This window comes from Schistocerca gregaria, chromosome 7 (genome assembly GCF_023897955.1).
Source record: "Schistocerca gregaria isolate iqSchGreg1 chromosome 7, iqSchGreg1.2, whole genome shotgun sequence".
Classification (NCBI taxonomy): domain Eukaryota; kingdom Metazoa; phylum Arthropoda; class Insecta; order Orthoptera; family Acrididae; genus Schistocerca; species Schistocerca gregaria.
In genome coordinates this window covers 49,033,521-49,057,135 of record NC_064926.1, presented here as the reverse complement: position 1 = coordinate 49,057,135, position 23,615 = coordinate 49,033,521, and the positions used below count along the sequence as shown (strand labels likewise).

The 23,615-nt window shown below is 43.2% G+C and overlaps 1 non-coding gene across 1 annotated transcript; it reads left to right on the top strand.

Moving 5' to 3' along the window:
• The first annotated feature begins 5,653 nt into the window (after nt 1-5,653).
• On the top strand, nt 5,654-5,728 carry Trnas-cga (transfer RNA serine (anticodon CGA)). The gene has a single exon. It is a non-coding gene; the product is annotated as a tRNA-Ser (tRNA).
• Nucleotides 5,729-23,615: the final 17,887 nt, after the last annotated feature.

The window sequence follows — 23,615 nt, the reverse complement described above, 5'->3', positions numbered from 1 at the left end:
ACTTCGAACATATCTAAACAAGCACAAGCTTCTGGCGTCGTCTGGTGACAAATGACGAACTGACCAGTGCCTTGCACACAATTTGTTACCTGTATGCACTTTGTTGAATTTGGAAACGTCAGCTGGGCAGCGTTTGTTTTTCATGGCTTTGCCGAACAGTGGGAGTACAGCGGTAGTCATTGTTAATGCAGTGTGTCGTTGGGATCGAACTGATATGTGTTATGTAACAGCGTGTACTATCAACGAAGGAAGGTTTACACAAATTATCAGGAAGATCTGCAAATTTCGGGATATTTATACAAAATTCAAAAATATCGGAAGATCTTCCGAAACTTCGGAGGACCTGTCATCACGCCCACACTTGACAGTAATACAAACTTTGAAATCCACAGTCTCCTTTATTCGCATAACTCAGGAAAAGTGTTCACTGAGGCAAATATCACAAACAAAAGTGGCACTTCTTATAATACAATATCCGTTCAGTGTGCGTAGACATCTAGTACCACATATACTATGTGATCAAAAGTATTCGGGCACTTGCCTGAAAATGTGGCGCCCCCATCGGTAATATTGGAATTCAATATGGTGTTGGCCCTCCCTTAGCCTTGATGACAGCTTTCACTCTCGCAAGCATACGTTCAGTAAGGTGCAGGAAGGTTTCTTGGGGAATGGCAGCCCATTCTTCACGGATTGCTGCACTGAGGAGAGGTATCGATTTCAGTCGGTGAGGCCTGACACGAAGTCAACATTTCAAAACATCCCAAAGGTGTTCTATAGGATTCATGTCAGGACTCTGTGAAAGCCAGTCTATTATAGGGATGTTACTGTCGTGTAACCACTCCCACAGGCCATGCGTTATGAATAGGTGCTCGATCGTGTTGAAAGCTGCAATCGCCATCCCCGAATTGCTTTTCAACAGTGGGAAGCAAGAAGGTGCTTAAAACATCAGTGTAGGCCTGTTCTGTGACAGTGCCGCGCAAAACAACAAGGGGTGCTAGACCCCTCCATGAAAAACACGACCACACCAGAATACCAACGCCTCCGAATTTTACTGTTGGCGCTACACACTCTGGCAGATGACGTTCTCGGGGCATAAGCGATACCTGCACCCTGCCGTTGGATCGCCACATTGCGTACTGTGATGCATTACACCACACAACGTTTTTCCACTTTTGAATCGTACAATGTTAACGCTCCCTATGCCAAGAGAGACGACTTTTGGCATTTAACCGCGTGATGTGTGGCTTATGAGCAGCCGCTCGACCATGAAGTCCAAGTTTTCTCACCTCCTGCCCAACTGTCATAGTACTGGCAGTGGATCCTGATGCAGTTTGGAATATCTGTGAGATGTTCTGGATAGATGTCTGCCTATTACACATTACAACCATCTCTCGGCGGTCTCTGTCAGTCAACAGACTAGGTCGACCTTTGTGCTGTATCTGTCCCTTCACGGTTCCACTTCACTATCACATCGGAAACAATGGACCGAGGGATGTTCAGCAGTGTGAAAATCTCGCCTACTGACGTATGACACAGGTGACACCCAATCACCTGACCACGTTGGAAGTCCGTGAGTTCCGATGAGTACCCCATTCTGCTCTCTCACGATGTCAGATGACAACTGAGGTCGTTGATATGGAGTGCCTGGCAGTAGGTGGCAGCACAATGCACCTAATATGAAAAACGTATGTTTTGGCGCTCTCCGAATACTTCTGATCGCATACTGTACCTCCGAAAGTGGATCAGTACATTGTTAAGAAGATTGTCATAATGTTTTGGTTATCACAATATATGCCCAGAAATCATAGATACGATATATTGCAGCGTCTGCGTTGTTCAGAAGTACGATGAAAAGTTCTTTCGGACATACATATATGCGCCGACTACAGCGTCCATTACACAGCTGATGGTTGTACGTATTCTCGTCTGCGAATACATCACAAGAAAGATAGCTTTTTCTGCGCGATGTATACATTCTCTGTTGCCGCATGCGTCCGCTTCGAAAAGCAACATCTCACAGACAATGGACTGTTCTACACTTCTGATTTTACACTGATTGTACGATACTACCTTAACACCCGCTTCTTCGCTCGTGTAGACAGAATGGTCAGTACAGAATTTTTTTTTAGTCCTCTGATCGAATTTTTATGTTGTTTACAAACTGCAACATCACCTAAACTTCACACGCTAAATAAGGCCATTGAAACATGATCTTTTCGGGACGTCCTTCTGACGAAAAACAGATTCTGATAACTGGAGTCAGAGATCTTCATTAATTCTGCCTTGTGCTGACATTTCCATAGAAACTTTCAGCCTCTCACACATGTTTCTTGTGAAGTCAAAAACTAAATATCATATATTTAGATTTTAAAATGCTTTAATAAAGCGAAATATTTAGGTTAAATTTTTCATTCTCTGTTTCATCCCGTTAGGGGTCGAATTTCCAAAACATTGAACACATATTTTTTTACTTCCAACTGAGAAGCTAAATACCAATTTCCATAAATGCAACTTTAAAAGGTTTTACTAGTTCATTAATAAAGATTTATTTAGAAAAAACTGTCAACCAGTATTTGACCCCCACAGGGGTTGAATTTCCTTCACGGCAAATGATGACAGCCAAAACAGTTGCAGGATAAAGATTTATTAAAATTCTTGACCAAGGTTTCGGTATATATAAATATACCTTCATCAGAAGTAAAAAATCTAAAATTACATCCTGCAATGGAGATTAATGAAACAATTGTGCCAAAAGGCGTCGTCAGTAGTTAAGACATCATCTCCATTTGTACAACATGATTATGGACACAGGGTCAATGCGAACAATGTCTTAATTACTGACGACGCCTTTTGGCACAATTGTTATATTAATCTCCATTGCAGGATGTAATTTTAGATTTTTTACTTCTGATGAAAGTATATTTATATATACCGAAAACTTGGTCAAGAATTTTAATAAATCTTTATACTGCAACTGTTTTGGCTGTTCATTTACCGTGAAGAATTTCAACAGTTACTGTTTCAGCCATGTTTAAAATCTTGGTTAAATTTCCAGAAACACTGAAGCACGTATCTTTTTTACTTGTGACCGAAAACCCAAACACTATTCTCGTAGTTCTAGCTTCAAAATTGCCTTAATAGTGACATTTTTCAGAAAACGTTTCATCCCCTATTTCACTCCCTTTGGTACGGAATTTCGAAAAATATCTTCTGGAACGAAGCCTACAATATGAGATAAAACACCCTCGCCAAATTTCATGTTTCTGTTCGTAGTGATACGAGGTGGGCGATGATGAATAATTCAGTAAGTCAGTCAGAACATTTCCTTTTATTGTTCTGTTGTACACATGTACGTTCTACATTTCATGTAAGAATCTGCTGGATGTATGGTGTCAGCTAAAGGCCAGTTAATTCAGTTAAATGCAGATCGGTTGATTACATGGTGCAGTGGCTAAGTCGGCTGGGGAACTTGCGTTGTGCCGACACTTTTTCTGTCACTGGGCGTGCCTGAGTGAGCTGACAAGACACGCCCAGAGCGGTGGCAACTCTGGTACCCGTGTTTTCCCCGGTCGAGTGGAGCTGTTTGGCTGCTGCAACGCTCTACCGCTGGACCGTGCTCCGCGACCCAGTAGAACGGCTTGGCAGGTCGATGTCGGCGTCGTCAGCTCCGCGCGGGGGCGGCCACAAGACGGTCGTTATCCGGGCCCACGGCGCCGCGCTACACCAGATCAAAGCCGTCGCCGACTCCCGCAGACACGCACAGCGGCCCGTTACTGAGGATTTCCCTACTTCCGTTAGCGGAATATCATCAATCTTCGCTACCAGAAATATTGACGAAAGCCGCTAAAAAAGCAGCTGGCTTAGTCTCTAGTAACAACGTAACCAAAAGCGTCCGCAAACTTTTTTTCTAAGCGGACTGAACATTTTCTTCAATCAGACTACGTGCATCTCAGCTGCTGATAATGAGGGTGACCTTTTCATTTATAAAATCAGATAGTTCGACCTGGCGAACTTATTTTTCTCCGTGTGTATTTGTGCAGAGACAGTAACATCATTTGTAGCTGAACCTCAGTGGCGAGCGATTATAGACATGTGCAGCGTTTCAGACGGGCTTTTCGAAGAGCTTGGGCGTACTATGGATATCTAGGTGTTGTGTTGTCCTAATTATCATCAATTTGATCCCCATCGATGCGCAAGTCGCCGAAGTGGCGTCAAATCGAAAGACGTGCACTAGGTGAACGGTCTACCCGACGGGAGGCCCTAGCCACACGACATTATTATATTATTATCACTAAAATGATCAGTGATAGCTTACCACAAACTGAAAAAAAGCACATCCATTAATGAAGATAAACCATCACTGTACTCGGCTAGGGAAAGCTTATACTAGCATATTATCACTAATGAAGGTGTACCTGAGCCATGGCGAGTTGGCGCCAGTGTTATTTTGTTCATGTATCGTTGAGATCGATTATGGTTGAGCTAAGCTCTCTTTGCTTTTCGCGCGTCTTATCTTCTGGGTTGGCGGACAAAGCTTGTTGGTTGTGAGCCTTCGACGGGTAACCCTCGAGATCTCGTGACATTCGCTGGGAGGCGAGTGTCAACGGCTGCCGAACGAGCATGATGAGCGTTATATGTTGTGGTGTGAAGTTGCTCGGGCGTTCTGGCGACATGGGCAGCTTGGAGATAAATGTTGTGACTTCGTTGGGAACAAAACTTGAAACGGTGAAACTGTGGATGGCTCTAATCGCTATAGGACTTACCATCTGAGGTCATCAGTCTCCTAGACTTAGAACTACTTAAACCTAACTAACCTAACGACATCACACACATCCGTGCCCGACGTAAGATCCGACCGCAGCAGTGGCGCGGTTCCGGGCTGAAGCGTCTACAACCGCTCTACCACAGCAGCCGGCTAGTAAGTGGCCGTAATTGTGTTTTGTTGACCGACGCACTCAGAGGCATTTAAATTTTATTATTGTGGTGAGACTTTTATAGTCGAACTTTAAGAGGGTGTGGAAGAGTTTAGTTGGCCTAGTTAAATGATGACCGTTATTCGAAAGCTTTCTCAGAAGTTTTACTAGTGCTGTGTGTTTTTTTTAATCTAATGATTTTATCCAGAATGAAATTTTCACTCTGCAGCGGAGTGTGCGCTGATATGAAACTTCCTGGCAGATTAAAACTGTGTGCCCGACCGAGACTCGAACTCGGGACCTTTGCCTTTCGCGGGCAAGTGCTCTACCAACTGAGCTACCGAAGCACGACTCACGTTCCGTACTCACAGCTTTACTTCTGCCAGTATCCGTCTCCTACCTTCCAAACTTTACAGAAGCTCTTCTGCGAACCTTGCAGAACTAGCACTCCTGAAAGAAAGGATACTGCGGAGACATGGCTTAGCCACAACCCGGGGATTTTTCCAGAATGAGATTTTCACTCTGCAGCGGAGTGTGCGCTGATATGAAACTTCCTGGCAGATTAAAACTGTGTGCCCGACCGAGTCTCGAACTCGGGCTGTGGCTAAGCCATGTCTCCGCAGTATCCTTTCTTTCAGGAGTGCTAGTTCTGCAAGGTTCGCAGAAGAGCTTCTGTAAAGTTTGGAAGGTAGGAGACGGATACTGGCAGAAGTAAAGCTGTGAGTACCGGACGTGTGTCGTGCTTCGGTAGCTCAGTTGGTAGAGCACTTGCCCGCGAAAGGCAAAGGTCCCGAGTTCGATTCTCGGTCGGGCACACAGTTTTAATCTGCCAGGAAGTTTAATGATTTTATGTTGGCGTTTTCAAAGCCTGAACTTTATTAATACATTTGTGCATGTGTAAAAGCGTAAGGTTAAAGTTGCGAATTTGGCAGTAGTGTAACGTGCTCATTTACACGCTTACCCATATATCGAGTCAAAGGTTTTGCTGAGTGTTTCTATGTTTCAGAGTTATTGGAATGTTTTTGTGATTCGCGCAAAATCCTTTGATTGTGCCAGCGCCTTGGCGGGGAGTGAAAAGTCATCCGAGGTCTAGGCCTGGCAGTGTTTAAGAACCTGGCCACTACCGGCAGTTGTTCACATACCGCCTTCCAAAGTTTAGTATTTATCTTCATTCTGCCAAAGGGGGTTAAGCGTGTAGATATATAAACCCTAGGACGCCCAAGCCTTTTTTTCTAACTTGGATGTCTAGGGGGGGGGGGGGAGGGGGGGGGGGTTCAGCGAGCCCACAGGTATTAAATAAGTTTACTGACGAAAAATTACAACTTTCAAAATGGTTTATGTATTTTAACTAAGACATCGGTTTAATAATGTTGTTAATTGTTATAAATATTGGATTGAGTGAATAAAAAATTGACATATTACATACAAAATACAGATGTATTCATATACAATAGACTACTCTGAGTCCTCAACTTCAAGGCAAGACACACTTCACAATTCTTTCTTAATGTGTGTTACACACATGTTTATGACACTGTCCACAATACTGTTTTGGTTTACTTAGATTGTTGTACTTCTGCTTCTTTGTTTTAGCTTTTCTTACACAAATATGGCACCGAACTTTCCCTGCAGGAGGCTGACGTGCTTCTGTTGTCACTTCTTTGATTTTCTTTTGTAGAATAGTCTCCATTCACTGAACAATTTGGTTAGATAACCCTCTTGCATTGGCACTTCTTTCTTCTACCTGCAATTTCACTAGTTCCATCCCAGCTTGCAGAAGATAAAGTTTCCGTTTTTGTGTTTCTTCTCATTCCATCTTGGATGTTGCTGGATGAATATGGTGGTTGCATTGATAGCAAATATATGTCGATGAGAGAGTAAAATACTCTCTTGCAGGTGTACATACACGTCATTTGATCAATGGTATCAATTCCACCTTTAGTGGAATTATAATATGCATTTATCTCGGTTTTATTCTTCTCTCCTCCAACAGTGCCTGCATTGTTGACAACATCAGTAGGTTTTTACTTGGTTCCGCTTTTGCTGTGTAGGACACCAAAGTTACTGGAGGCCTACGTGTTGGGAACTGCACTAACTCACTGCAAGTTTACAAGATAAATAACAGCTGACTGACATCAATAATCACTTCCTCTGAAAGTAAACCTGTTGTTGTGAATATCAAGAATACCAACCAACAAGAAACTAACTTGCATTGTTGTAGAGATGAGAAATACGAAATCCTACTAAGGGAAATTTTCTATAGTATGAAAGCCTAAGGGGGGAGGGGTTTGTTGGACCCATAATAAGTTTATTTATTTTTTTCTTTCAAAGCAGGAATTTTCTATAAAATATATTGATACTAACGTTTCATAAAATAGCCAACAAACAATAACTCAAAGGCAATATGTAGTATGAAAGTTACTTGGGCAAAAGAGGGGAAATAAATAAATTATGGGTTCAAGGCCCCCCCCCCTTAGGCGTCCTAGGGTAAATATATATTGTATGTAACCTGTTCTTGTACGAATCTGTTTCCTTAAATGATAGCTACTGGCAACTGGCTAAACTTTAAATTGCATAGCATCTCCTGAATTCCTTGTGCAGCTCTTTCTAGTAGTCTTTTATTAACACGTCTGAGAACGTGAACATTCATTTTTAAAGATCAGTGTTTCTGTTGTAGTTTTTTATGTAAATGGTTCTATCATGTTATGTAATTGGATCTTACCTTGGCACAAGTGTTGAAGTGTCATTAAGTCACCCTTTACAGGTAACTGTTTTCATTATATGTATTTCGAGGGAAATCATAATATATGTATGAAGTTTGTAATTCTGTTTTCTTAATAAGGGATAATAAAGCAATGGGTATTAGTGCCTGGCAACGATAAGTTTGTCATTGACCTTTTAACAAGTGCTTCTTTAACGGATTGAAATAGTTAGTAAGTTTATAAGGGTATTTTAGTAAAGAATGTCTTAAGTGTGGCCATCTTAATGCAATAACTGGTTTTAAGGAGTTTGATGAAGTGACTATGTGCTGTAATTGGTAATTGCTATGCTTAAAGTTTCTATAAATACTTGACACATTAAGTTTTTTATAACTTTCTCTTAAGAGACTGTTTATTTGCGTACTGAGTACGTCGGGTTTCTAACTGTATTTTCAAAGCTTATCTAGTGGCTAGTCCACAATTTGTGATTGTCAAATTCCTTAACAGGCGTAATGTCAATAAGCTGTCGTAATTGTAAAATGTGACTACCAACGATGATTCCACCCCACTTCCTCTTTTATGGTATCTAAAGATATGGTGGGTAAGTGTGGTGCGAATAAAGGATCCCACGTACCGGTACCATCGCTGCTCCCCAGTTATTAACGGTGCGTCCAACAATGCTGCCATGTATCAGCAAAAATGCAATCGTCATCAGTCAGTTATCGTTATGTTATGTAGCAGGGTAGTTACGGTTGACAGTAGCGCAGTTACGGTTCACATCAATGCACCTATGGTTGAATGAAGTTTTACGAAAATCTTAGAGCGGAACGGGCAAAAATCAGTTATAATTCTGTCTTCATAGACAGAGAAGAGTACGAGTGTTTTATCAGCAAGGCTAAATCACTCAATCACTAAAATCTCGACGAAAGAGGGTCGGCAACGACAAGTTTTTGAAGAGATATGACTTGAAGAAAAGAGTGGAGTAACTAAATTAATACGACCTGTAACTGAAGAAGGTGAGAATAAATACTGTATTTATGATGAAGAACATTATAATGTTCTGCATGATCTCATGCAACGACTGGTCGCGGTGGTCGCAGCCGAATGATGAAACGCTTGAAGTCTCTTACACAACTTACAGAGAATTCCAATTTGTCTCAGTTTGTGTGAGCCTTGTTTACAAAAGCAAAAAGGTCAGGAAAAACGAATAGTGGCGACGCCAATGCTGTTCTTGGAGCTAAATTCCAGATGTCAAGGTGATCTCATTGGCTTCCAATCGCAGCCAGATGGAGATTAGAAATTCGTAATAGCTTATCAGTGTCACCTCCCTAAATTCGTTGTTCTCAGGCTCCTGAAGCCCAAAACAGCTGAAGAGGTATTGACATTCTTACGTTGTTATGCGCTCCCTCAGTATTGCAGTCTGACAATGGTAGAGAATTCGTTAGCAAAATAATGAGCAGCTTAACTGAATTACGGCCCAATTTTAAGATGGCCATCGGTAAACCTAGACAGAGTCAGAGCCAAGGCAGCGTAGAGCGAGGAAACCAAGATACAGAAAATATCCTAAGTACATGGAGGCAGGAACGCAGCACCGCGGAGTGGAGCAGTGCCTTAAGATTTGTGCAGCTAATGAAGAATAGCGCTGTACATTTTGGAATTAAAAGGTCTCCGTAAGAAGCGATGTTTGGCTGCCCTCCTAAACATTGTTTGACTTCCACAAGTATACCTCGTGAGGCATTGATGAATGTTCACTCTGAGGATGACTTTGAAAATACACACATCACAATAAATTTTGTATCACTTCGGTTCCGAGAGTTCCGGCACATGTACAGAGACTTTTTATTGTTCATGAAAACCACACATTCCATGTTGTGCCACCATACAGCGAGACCTTAAGAGGTGGTGGTCCAGACTGCTGTACACACCGGTACCCCTAGTAATCAGTAGCACGTCCTCTTGCACTGATGCATGCCTGTATTCGTCGCGGCACACTATCCACAAGTTCATCAAGGCACTGTTGGTCCAGATTGTCCGACTCCTCAATGGCGATTCGACGTAAATCCCTCAGAGTGGTTGGTGGGTCACATCGTCCATAAACAGGCCGTTTCAATCTATCCCAGGCATGTTCGATAGTCCGAAGAACACGCTGGCCACTGTAGCCACTCCAGCCGAGCTATGTCATTATCCTTAAGGAAGTAATTCACAAGATGTGCAAGATAGGGGCGCGAATTGTCGTCCATGAAGACGAATGCCTCGGCAATATGATTCCGATGAGGATGGCATTCACGTATTATACAGCCGTTACGGCGCCTTCCATGACCAACAACGGCGTACGTCGGCCCCACATAATGCCATCCCAAAACATCAGTGAACCTCCACCTTGCTGCACTCGCTGGGTTACCTCCAAGGCATATGCGACACTCATCGCTGGAGAGAACGTGATGCCAATCCTGAGTGGTCCATTCGGCATGTTGTTGGGCCCATCTGTACCACGCTGCATGGTGTCGTGGTTGCAAAGATGGACGTCGGGAGTGCAGTTGCGCATCATGCAGTCTATTGCGCACAGTTCGAGTAGTAACACGACATCCTGTGGCTGCACGAAAAGCATCATTCAACATGGTGGGGGTGCTGTCAGGGTTCCCCGAGCTATAATCCGTAGGTAGTGGTCATCCACTGCAGTAGTAGCCATTGGGCAGCCTGAGGGAGGCATGTCATTGACAGTTCCTGTCACTCTTATCTCATCCATGTCCGAACACATCGCTTTGGTTCACTCCGAGACGCCTGGACTCTCCCTTGTTGAGAGCCCTTCCTGGCACAAACAACGCAGACGCAATCGAACCGCGGTATTGACCGTTTAGGCATGGTTGAACTACAGACAACACGAGCCGTGTACCTCCTTCCTGGTGGAATGACTGGAACTGATCGGCTGTCGGACCCCCTCCGTCTAATGGGCGCTGCTCATGCATGGTTGTTTACGTCTTTGGGAGGGTTTACTGGCATCTCTGAAAAGTCAAATGGACTGTGTCTGTGATACAATATCCACAGTCAACGGGTAACTTTAGGAGTTCAGGGAACCGGGGTGATGCAAAAAATTTTTGATGAGGGTAAAATAATTAATCGAGTGAGTGTTAGCTGTGAGACGGACTGAAACGTTGCAGGATAATGATCACAGTAAATCTCCATTGCAAGAGGATGACATACCAATAGGAGCAGAAGTCGAGAACAGAGAGAAAACATTCCTGACAATAATGAGTATTGCCACACTGATTTATCGAGTCAATTCGTGCTATTAAAAACACACAACTGAAGCGTACAAGCGCTTCGGAGAACAAGCGCAAAGATGCGGCTGTGTGCAAATCGCTCCTTTCCAACTGTGGAATCCCCAACTTCGATAGAGGAAGAGTAAATGCTAGGTCGATCTTCGATGTCGTCCTGAAGACAACGGACGATGGCTTCTACCGAATCGGGACGAGAGATGGTGTGCTGAACCAGCTATACGCACGGTAATAAAGTGTTTGTTTTTAAATAATTATGGAAGGGACAATACAATACGCCACTGCGTCTACAACTACAATATTTTGTTTCAGCCGCAGTTCAGTACTTGCCCTCCAAGAATAACCTCGGGGGAGGGAGTTCCAGCAGAGAAAACTATTGCCCTGAGGACAGTTGCGACGTCTCAGTCGATGGGAAGCGGCCAGGGATTCTACAGATGCAGCTGCCAGCAAAAATGTCAGACTGTGATGCTTTTTCAAAAACAAAAATGTGTTGTGCAACTCAAAGTGCAATGGGGCACACCCTTGCTGCATTAAATGAATTTTACGTAATATGGCTATGTTTTCAAACTACAAGTGGTAAATGCAACTTTTGAAGTACGACTGTTTTGTTATTGCAGCCAAGTTTCACGTTCCTTACCTCCTGGCAGTGAAGGTATATATTCACTAGTGATAGTACACTATCCCAAGTGTGTCTGTATTGTTTGACAGAACTAGAATCGATAAACCACTTTCAGTAATTGGGCCAGTGAAGGTGCACAACCACCAGTGATGGTGTACTCTCCCTGAAACTTCCACTTCCACTATGACATATATATACTGTCATTATTTTTTGGGGGGGGCTCACCTTGGGGACAGAAATGTGTAAAAGAGTAACGACACGGCTAGAACTCAAGAGAGTGTGTTTATTTATCGTGATTAAATACAAATTAGACGTGGATTTTAGAGAAAGCAGGAAAAGGTGAGGACGGGGCCTAATCAGTTACCGTTGGTTGCACAGTAAACACACACTTTATTTAAGGAAACATTTTTTAAATGCACTGACGGCTGAAGGCCTTATTAGGAGAGAATTCGAAATTATTTCTCGGCTGAAGGCCACGAGCAATACTTCAGAAGAATTAATGGCTGAAGGCCTGAATCACAAATGAGGAAGACAACTACACGTTGAAAATACCAACATAATTTTTAAAACCATCATTAAAAAATTTATTGGAACACAAGCTACCCTGGCGGCTGAAGGCCTTATTAAGAAGAATTCATCATTTGTCGGCTGAAGAACAAAAGCAATATGAATTATTTTTAAACAATTGACAATCAGACCAAATAAAAAAAGGGAGTGATCCACAGACAGTGCTCCAAGGGTCGACCTGAGAAAAGTTCCTACAGCTGCGTAAGCGGTGAGACAGGCAGCCAAGAATTATGCTCACTTAACAGGATGGCAACTCAAACTAGGGACAGTTTAAAAGCCGACCAGCACACTCGCAAAATCCACCAAGATGCGATAACCAATACCACGATAGAATAACAGTTAACATCGTTCAATGACAAATATTTAATTACGCAATTTGGCTCCACCAAATCCTAGTACGCATACAGGGTTAAGACCGAACAGTCTTTTCAAAATCTGACTAGATGCACATGGAACCGCCAAAGACAATTCCACGAAGATCTCAAACAATGCTAAAACAGTCAGTATATAGCAACAAGACGAATTGCACGTAGACACGAACGTTAAGAATACAGAAACGGTCGAAAGACCAGATACAGGTCGTCCACTGGGACGACGGACCGAACGACCACCCATCGGTCGTTGCCAATCAAGTCAGGCATAGGAAACGTCGGAGTATAAAAGCGCCAACTGACAGCTTGATGGCATGAGGTCACTACGACGGACACACACACACAAGTGAAAGTCGCACTACTCGAATATAACGATACATTCAACTTAAACTCGCTGAATCCGGACCTCGAGCAGTTCGTACATCGCCAGCTCCCTCGGCGAGTACTGTCCCTGTCGGACCTCACTGCTGCTCCGTCCCCACTGAACTCCGACACACGACTATCCGGAAATATTAGAGGTCGTGTAAGAGGTCCATAATTAAAGAATTTGTTGCTAGCGCACTCGAGCTGATGTAATTTCGATGTATTGCTCACGCGCAGCCTGCGATATGTAAGCTAGAAGAGAATCTGAGACCAAAGAGCAGTATTGACTGCAGTAGTAAGTGTGTAGCAGTAGCAGTATGTTGTTGCTAGCGAGCAGTCGCGTCTGGTGTATCGTGTTGGCTGGGCCGGTCGTGTGCAGCGATGGCGGAGCCTGAGCGTTGTAGGATAAGGTAAAGGCAGCCTCGCGCATATGTAGTATTGTTACATCAAGTCCCATGTAAATGTTTTAAAAAAATCTGTTAATAATAATCTTTCTCATAAAAAGTAACTTTTGACATTTATCTCAATTTAAAGAATTCACTAATTTCTCCAATCGTTGGCAATCCCGATTATTGAAAAGAAAAGTCAGTTCCTTCCTTTTTTATAAGACAAATCTATCGGCCAGCATTGCACTTAGCTGCGCCAGGAAAATTTCTTATAGGAGCAGATATATACGCGTTATCCGGCGATCTAATTAAGGTAAGATTTTTCAGCTTATTCAGAATGGTGTATCAGAGCCATGACGCAGCATTGCTGACGTCTAAAATTTATCAGGTTAAATTGACTGTCAATTATTGAAAGGTTATAGGTTTGTCACATTGTATTATATTTTATTTTGTTGGGTAGTTACGCTAAATGAGAGTATTATTCATATTATTTTTATTTTTTGGGGAGGTTACAGTCGCTCCAAAGGTAGTACCACAGTACTCGCTATTTATAAACGCTGCTGCTGCCACTCACGGACAGACAAAGCGAGCAAACGTAGTGGTGCCAGTGAACAGATTAAGAAAACGAGAGGTGACAATCACAATTCACGACGCCAACCTGTCAATGGCACCAAGGCGAGCCGGAGCACGGCTCAACAAACTTTGAGTGTGAAAGTTCGGACAAGCATGGCACGCAGCAGATGTGATGAGTATAGCGTAATCTATCTTGGAACAATATGTAGCTATTCTTTTTACATTCATCATGTTTTTACATTATCAAGCAGAACCTTACCATAAACCATACATGTGTTAAACCAGCCGACAAAAAGAAAAATGTCTGAGTGTCGGAAGTTGTAAGGTACCCCTTATTTTCAGATTACATTTTATTTCCTTATTTTCCAGATTTACATTTTACGAATATATCGCGTCTGCAGATATAAGTAAGCACAGGCAGCACTGAAGAACGCACACCAGGAGTAAGATTTCAATTTTCACGCTGGCCGAAGTAGCCGCTGGAACATCTGGCGTTGCCGCTGGACAGAGGGGCGAGGTGCTGTGGGTAGCGGTGAGGAAAAACGGGTACTTCAGCGCATAATACATAGGGCAACCACAGTCATTCCAGAGCGAAGCAACAAATTTTGTTTAATTAATATTTACTCTTAAAAGACACTTCTACCACATTTTTTACAAAAAGTAGATGCCATAAAAGTATACAATCATCGAGCTACCTCGCTACTTAGTTCATATGGTCTTAAGCTCCCTGTTACTTAGTCGCCTGAAATCTGCTCTACTAGAGATCATAGGGCCATATCAATGTGGATTCATAGCAGGACGCTCAACCATAGATCACATCTTTACACTAAGACAGCTAATGGAAAAGTACTACGAATTTTATAGAAAATTACACCTTATATTTATAGATTCCCGATAGGCCTATGACAGCATTAATCGGACGGTATTATGGAGGGTAATTCAGGAGGGCATCAGAAGAAAATACATCTACATTTACACTCCGCAAACCACCCAACGGTGTGTGGCGGAGGGCACTTTACGTGCCACTGTCATTACCTCCCTTTTCTATTCCAGTCGCGTATGGTTCGCGGGAAGAACGACTGTCTGAAAGCCTCCGTGCGCGCTCGAATCTCTCTAATTTTACATTCGCGATTTCCTCGGGAGGTATAAGTAGGGGGAAGCAATATATTCGATACCTCATCCAGAAACGCACCCTCTCGAAACCTGGCGAGCAAGCTACACCGCGATACAGAGCGCCTCTCTTGCAGAGTCTGCCACTTGAGTTTGCTAAACATCTTCCTAACGCTATCACGGTTACCAAATAACCCTGTGACGAAACGCGCCGCTCAGAGTGGTTTGAGTGTTTGAATCATGTTATACAGATACAAGCTGCCAAGTATGGTTTGGAAACAAAATGTCAGAGCCTTTCACTGTTCAAAACGGTTTGAGACAGAGATATCCTTTGTCCCCAGTATTATTCAACATGGCATTGGAAAAGGTACGACGTGAAATTGGTAATGACAGGGAGATGGATATGATTGGAACTGACACAACCTTGGCCTTTGCCGATTATGTGGTGATTAAGGGAGACTCACTTAATCAGACAGAACCACTAGGTTCATGAAAGAGGCAAGCAGAGTGGGATTAGTTATCAACGACGGGAAAACCAAATATATTGTCACTTCACGCCAACAGGATTTCCCTACCAATATAAATATAGATGGACACAATTTTGAACGATTAGAGAAATTTAAGGACCTGGAGTCGATTCTGTCTAGTAAAAGCGAGGTTGAGAAAGAGGTTCAACAGAGAATAATTAATGTTAATCGTGCCTTCTTCAGTCTCAGTAATTTATTCAAGTCACACTTGGCCTTATAAAACAGTAAAATCAAACTTTACAAGGCACTGGTAAAACCGGTTCGGTTATAAAGCTGCGAGACGGGCGACTTCACAAACACTGGAAGAGAGCATTTGCGCATTTGAAAAGAAAGTGCTCAGAAAGATCATGGGCCTACATTCAACAGAGAAAGTGAAAGATGGGAAAGGAGGCAAAAAGAAGTCTTGTACCAATGTGCTAGGAAAGCTGACGTTGGTAGGACCTTCAGAGGACGACGACTCCAGTGGTTGGAACGAGTCTTAAGAGCTGGATAATCTATCCCCAACTGAGTGTTCAACTCCCAGCTAGGGTGATGAGGACGTCGCAGAAGGTAGAACCAACATCATCCCTGGAAGATGCATTGGACAGAAGAAAGTGGAACAACAGCTGCCGGAAATACCTGCAGCTGTGGTCAGAACAGTGCTCCTTCCTGTGTCACTGATTGTGTCATTGATCTTTGTATAGTGTGTTATTTGGGATTGTCGTATTCTTCTGCTTTCTGTCCTGGGCCTTTATGGCCTGTTTTGTACAATAATTGATGAAAGCCACTTTTACCACTGCAGACATTACGATATCATAAACGCTTTCTTACAACAATATTAGGACGCAAGAAAGCAGACATTTCAATAAATAGATGAATAATGTTTAATATAGCGAAGCTGTGCGAACAGCTAAGAGATTTCAAGAGATCAAGATTGCGCGCCATAGTTGCCAGTCGTCGATACGATGCCTTGCGATTTAGTACTGTAGTGAAATCATGCTCTCAGAAAATAGTTTGAGTTAAAAGTGATGGATTGTTCCGTTATTATCAGATAACGGTGTTTTCGAAAATAAGCACATCACGAAGGCACCCAAGAACATTATGTCTACAAACATAGCGTCCTATTTTCATCACTTAGGAATTACAGGATATAGAATTGCACTTTTCATTAAATCCGATAGCGCTGATACTGCTTCTGGGAGGGACATCAATTATGAGAGCTTCGCGGTAAAACGGGTTGCAAGAAATCCTATACAAAATCCCATGAAGATAATTCGAGTACGGGTTGTCTTAATCTCAGTAAGTCTCGGATGCAAAAGCTCGGTAATTCATACCGTAGGCGTTTCTTACCCTCTTCTACGGCCTCCCAAACGAAACTGAGACACTTCCTGGGGTTTAGTAAACAAAGACGGGAGGAGGGGGGTATCTTACAATGTTCAACAATGATAGATAACGACCAGGCAGGTTAATGCTACGATATAGCGAAAAGTGATGATCCCGTATAGTCTGTGTGAATGTGTGTGTGTGTGTGTGTGTGTGTGTGTGTGTGTGAGTGTTTGTGTTTGTAATTTATGGGTGCTCAACGGTGAGGTTATCAGCGCTCTTACTGAAATGAGTGGAAGGGAACTGAATCGACTAAATACACTACTGGCCATTAAAATTGCTACACCGAAATACACATGATAAGCGGGTATTCATTGGACAAATATATTATACTAGAACTGACATGTCATTACATTTTCACGCAATTTGGGTGCATAGATCCTGAGAAATCAGTACCCAGAACAACCACCTCTGGCGGTAATAACGGACTTGATACACCTGGGGATTGAGTCAAACAGAGCTTGGTGGCGTGTGCAACTTCAACACAATACCACAGTTCATCAAGAGTAATGACTGGCGTATTGTGACGAGCCAGCTGCTCGGCCACCATTGACCAGACGTTTTCAATTGGTGATGGATCTGGGGAATGTGCTGGCCAGGGCAGCAGTCGAACATTCTCTGTATCCAGAAAGGCCCGTACAGGACCTGCAACATGCGGTCGTGCATTATCTTGCTGAAATATACGGTTTCGCTGGGATCGCATGAAGGGTAGAGCCACGGGTCGTAACACATCTGAAATGTAACGTCCACTGTTCAAAGTGCCGTCAATGCGAACAAGAGATGACAGAGACGTGTAACCAATGGCACCCCATACCAAAATGCCGGGTGATACACCAGTATGGCGATGACGAATACACGCTTCCAATATGCTTTCACCGTGATGTCGCCGAACACGGATGCTACCATCATGATGGTGTATACAGAACCTGGATTCATCCGAAAAAATGACGTTTTGCCCTTCGTGCACCCAGGTTCGTTGTTGGGTGCACAATCTCAGACGCTCCTGTCTGTGATGCAGCATCAAGGGTAACTGCAGTCATGGTCTCCGAGCTGACAGTCCATGCTGCTGCAAAACGTCGTCGATCTGTTCGTGCAGATGGTTGTTGTCTTGCAAACGTCTCCATCTGTTGACTCAGGGATCGAGACGTGGCTGCACGATCCATTACAGTCATGCGGATAAGATGCCTCTCATCTCGACTGCTAGTGATACGAGGCCGTTGGGATCTAGCACGGCGTTCCGTATTACCCTCCTGAACCCACCGATTCCATATTCTGCTAAAAGTCACTGGATCTCGACCAACGCGAGCAGCAATGTCACGATACGATAAACCGCAACAGCGATAGGCTACAATCCGACATTTATCAAAGTCGGAAACGTGATGGTACGCATTTCTCCTCCTTACGCGAGGCATCACAAAGTTTCACGCGGCAACGCCGGTCAACTGCTGTTTGTGTATGAGAAATCGGTTGGAAACTTTCCTCACGTCAGCACGTTGTAGGTGACGCCACCGGCGCCAACCTTGTGTGAATGCGCTGAAAAGCTAATCATTTGCATATGACAGCATCTTCTTCTTGTTGATTAAATTTCGCGTCTGTAGCACGTCATTTTAGTGGTGTAGCAATTTTAATGACCAGTAGTGTACTATATATATAAAAGAAGCAAAACACAGTGTTGCTTAAAACTACTCTCTCTCTCCCAATCTGATGTTCGTCAGCACAATCACAAAACCAGTCATCGTTTGAAATATTGTAAATGCCTCAAAGGTTCTGCTATGTACTGAAAGATAATACGAGAAGCAGTGCTATCCGGAGCAGGGAGTTGGTGGGGACGTGCGGAGGCGGGGGTGGGAGGGGGTGGCTGACAGTGTGGCTAGCTGCCCCCTAATCGGTGTTCATTTAGATTAGGAATATAAAAAAGAACCTTTATATACTTGTAGCGTCGGTATTTTTAATGAAAACTGCCAGTAAATGACTTCAATCTACCGATAAAATGACATGAAAACGATATAAAAACGTTAAGTGAGTTATAAAATAAAACAGAATAATGAAAAACCTTATAGAATGCTGGAACTGAAATTATAAACAGCGCAACGAAAAAGATGTTCGGGCACACATGCGGTTCCTCTTCGTCGAAATGTCTTGGTTCAAACTCGTCTAGGGGTTGAACAGCATGTGTCGCATTACACGCCCTGAATTAGAAACTTGTGACCTTTCGGTTAAATTGTCTGGCTGATGGCAAGTTTGCGAAATACGAAGTTAATATAACATATAATAACAGTAATAATAATATCGGGAACTAAATTAACGACCCATAAGTGATGTAGCCCACTCAGTTGCGATTTGGTTAGAATAATGTTTATTCTGAAAGCAAACTAATAGCGAAAGTGGTCGTATTTAGAGTTACTATTACACTCTAGCGCATATCCATTTGACACAGTTAGATCATTCACAATCTCATCGCGCATTACAAGTTCGACACCCCATATCATTAACTATGCGAAAAGTTAAGAGTTCACACCAGGCGCGCGGCTGCTCATCGCTCAGAGGCTAAGTCCCGCGATAGCAAACAACGCGAAATCTTGTGTTTCACTTCCTACTTGCCTAAAAACCGGCTGTCCGCTTTCTCGTCTCAATCCGAACTGTACCCTTTCGTGTCTCCTGCAGAGCTGCACTATTTGGTGTCTAAAGCAGAACTGCCCGTTTCCGACCGCGTTTCCCGCGCACCGAACATCTTCGCTCAACTGACTAGCGCAGTTCCCTTTCCTGAAGCCGGCCATCTGATTGGCTACAGTTTATTCTACATTATTTTACATTTTAACATATTTAAATAACCAAAGCTTGACCACTTTAACTTTTTAAATAAAGTAACAATAATACCCATTACATAATAAACGTTAAATTCTTTTGCATAAAACCGATACAATTTCCTTCTTAGCTTTGAATGTCACGGCCAGTAGCCTTGCACGAATGTGCTTTCTCATAAATAAATAAAGAACGAAACTAACTATTATGCATTAAGTTGTCATGCTGTCATCGTGTTTTGCGTGGAGGAAATGATGATCTGATAGTTAAATGAAAATACTGGTAATTTAAATTTACTATATCTTTTACACAAATGAAGTTACAGAGTTGATATTTACAACGTTAGTCATTTTAATGACGCGCTTCTATATGAAATGTCGATCGTTAAGATCGACCAAAGCGTTCAGATTTTAGCGTTGAGGTCTTCGTTACAAAACTTGTTAATTTCACTTTAACAGTAAATCCTAAGCTATTATAGATACGACCAATATTCAAGTTTTATTGCGATCATCATGAAAATGTATGGAGGATGGCAGTTTAAAATTACTGTGGCTTGATTACCTGTATTACTACAGAATTAAATAGTTTTCATAAATGTTCCCCTTTATGGCCACTCTTAGGTCCGTCATATTTACCACTGCTACGTGTCCTTCGCCACAAAAGCCTTTTACTGGGTTTCCCTATGACGTAGGTTCTCGTCTGTCTCACTCGCACACTACAGCGCTTAGGCCTCAACAGACAATAGACGGCTGTGAGTTTCTCCATCTCGTGGTGAACCTGTGACCTTTTGTGGCACGTGGTCCTGGGCGAAACGTTTCGTTTCACAATTCCTGTAGGCTAACTCTTTCCGACATATTTTAAAATGAAAGCGCAATGCTCGTAAACTCACATGGTTGGAAAATCTTCAATATTTGCTGAAACAGCTGCACTGTGCACATTGGTATTTTCCTTTAATTTCAAAAACGACACAAGCATATCGATATTTCACAAATGGGAATTGCATTTGGTACAAAATATCAACACTTTTGTTTTAGTATGCATACGTATAGTAAGTGGAGGCACAATAACAATAAGAAAATGAAACAACAATGTTTTCAAGATGTACGAGTACTTTTTGGACAGCGTTTCCCTAGACGACGTGCATTGTTTGTTTTAAAAGAATGTATTACTGTGTCGTAAATGAACATTAAAGACAAACATTTAAAAAATAAAATAAAATCTAAAAAATGACATCATCTTCCAATAATCAAATAAAATATTGTACCTGTATGACGAAAAAAAAAATTAAATTTACATTTCTATTGCCAAAGTATTCGAAATATTAGTACCTGTAAACAATGCGTAGCTCATAATGTAATACCGCAGCCACGTTCGCCAAGTTGCCACGAATGGGCGTGAAGGAGGGAGGGGCCGGATTCCCTGGGGAGAACCCACGGGTGCAGCCATTCTGCAGACACGCAGCAGGAAGCCTGGACTACGTCCTAGCCTCGCTCAAGAAGGGACACGACGCGAAGGGCCCGTCTGACAACAAGAAGCGTGCCGAGAGCTGAGGGCCACCTGCAACCATTAGGACGGAACGCCATGAATGAACCCACGAAAGCATCTGAGTTCTTCTGGGCTTGCGGCAGTCATTTTACGTGCCTTAGAAAACAGGGATGTGCCGACAATTCCAGCACCCCACGGGCACAGGGAGGAGCGTGCAAAAAGCACGGGGAATTGGCGCAGGGAGGCTTGTGAAAGAAGCCGACATTCTTAAGAAGATGTTTTCCTGGGCAGTGAGGACATTCCTTGTAAATGACGGACACCGGAAGATATTGAGACGGAGCCCAAACATGAGTCTGTTCAGGGCTCACGCAAAGAGAGCGGATGTAAAGAACTGTTGTGTAGCTGCTCTTCCAACAGCCTCGGAAAGCAGGAAAACATCTTAAGAATGTGAAATGGCGAGAAAGATGCCAGTTCAAGAGGCACACGCCAGCCCACGCCAGATAGAAAACTTCCACCTTACACGGAGAGGCGTGGCTATGAAACGGCGATCTGTCATTGGGCTACATTGAAAATATCGTCCAACAATGACAACGCCAGAAGGAATAATGTTTCGAAGAGGAGTTGAGCTGAGAGATGGACGAGAGGCGAAAAGTGTCGTGGAAACACCGCCGAAGCGAGAGGACATGGGCGCTCTTCCACCCAGCGCGAACATCCGGCTTCCGACGCCGTGATAGCACAGCTTCGGCCACACAACCGACAACGGGCAGACAACGCGGATCGTACCTGGGACCCGCCGCAACGCCACGATTGTTGATGAGGGCAGCCCACACTCGCAACACAGCTCCGAGCCGATGCTCCACACAGACGCAGCACCTGCATTTAAGCAATCTTTTATATTCATACATGAACCCCTTAATTTTGTACCCTTTGATTTCATTTAATTTCTCGAGTTCGCTACAGTTTTAGCGCCCAACATGGGCCGACCGGTATCTCATGTCTCAAAATAATCTCACGACTTCACTACGATAAAGAAAGAAAGTTTACATGTTAGCAAACTCTGGAATGTACTAATAGGTTGCAATAAAATGAATTGAAGCTGCCAATTGACGTAACTATTACATGTGTAGACGCTCCCATTAAGAAGGACAATCCATGGTGAGAGTTCTCTCTTGGAAATTTTACCCTCCCACAAAACGAAAAAGTCAGCCTCACAGTTCCCACGTCATTAGGAGTGCACAGTGTGGAAACTATTTTGCCCTTGCTGAAATGAAAAACTGTGGGTGCCCCTGATGAGAAGGAGGTTAAAACAGCGACGTCGTGACATATGGTTGGCCCATAATTTATTAGAAACATAGATGAACCAGTCACGCTGATAATAACATGTTAAAAAGCTCTCCCTAATTTGTGGGGCAAGTTGAAAATTTAATAGGATCTCAAAAACATCGTATCATATTTACCTCACTGTCGGCTACTATGGAGGACAAATCTGCAGGTAATTTGCCGCTGCCCTCTTGTCTTAATATTAATCACAGGCGACTATCGTGGTGTCGTTCGCCACGTGCACGACAACAGGCATATCAGCTCATAGTTCCTAGGTTAGCAGCAGACATTACTAGCACCGCCGCTAGAGACAACCACTGGCCAATCGACGGCTGCTTCACGGACACACCGCTCTCGGCCGGCACAGGCAGTGGAAGTGGATAAGAGGCCGCCGCTGTTCCGTCGTCGAACGAGCAATGGTATGTTATGCTGGTGAATTTGGAGCACTGACGAACTTAGGCACTGACCCACCGTGTGGAGCTACAGGCGTACGGTGAGTGGCGGTTCCCCAGCCTCAGCGCAGAGACTGGGGCTGCTCCTGTAAGGACCTGTGGTCTAGCCACGATCGCACAAAGGACAAATAAAATTGGTGCATATGTACAGATATTCAGTTCATTCGGCAACCGTGCATCTAGATCCGTTAGATCTGGTAACCATAACAGTTCAAAGTCAAATATCAATCAAAAAACCTTCTGCTACTCAGACGATAACAAACCTTCTGACTTCCCCAATATAGATGGCACTGCACTCGCTACGCCTGTGATTGCAGACAGTGAAGAGCAGGCAGCATACTTTCAAGCCAGTGATCAACAACAGAATGTTAGCTGAGTAACTGGGTAATTAGCACGAGTCAGGTTTGGATGGCTGGAAATGTATTCAAGCGGGTGACATGAGAACGGGGTTGGTTTAAATGTATTTGCTTCACTGAGATGTAAACGATATCCAGAAACGAGTTTAAATAAATATAAAAATATTTGTGCCTATCATCGGGTTTTCCTTATTTTGCGATATGTTTTGAGTTATTCTGCAATGACTGCATGAGACTTATCCATTACCTAACCCTCCCAGTTCCAATGAAGTCAATATGATCCCATAAGCACATTGGAATTATATTTCTCCCTTGTTTTCAATATTATTTTTTTTCTAATTGTACGGCGGTCTCCCTCTGAGTCAGTTGTACACAATGATGTTTCATTCAGTTCTGTATTTACAATACGGTAAAATTTATTTATGATTTTTACAA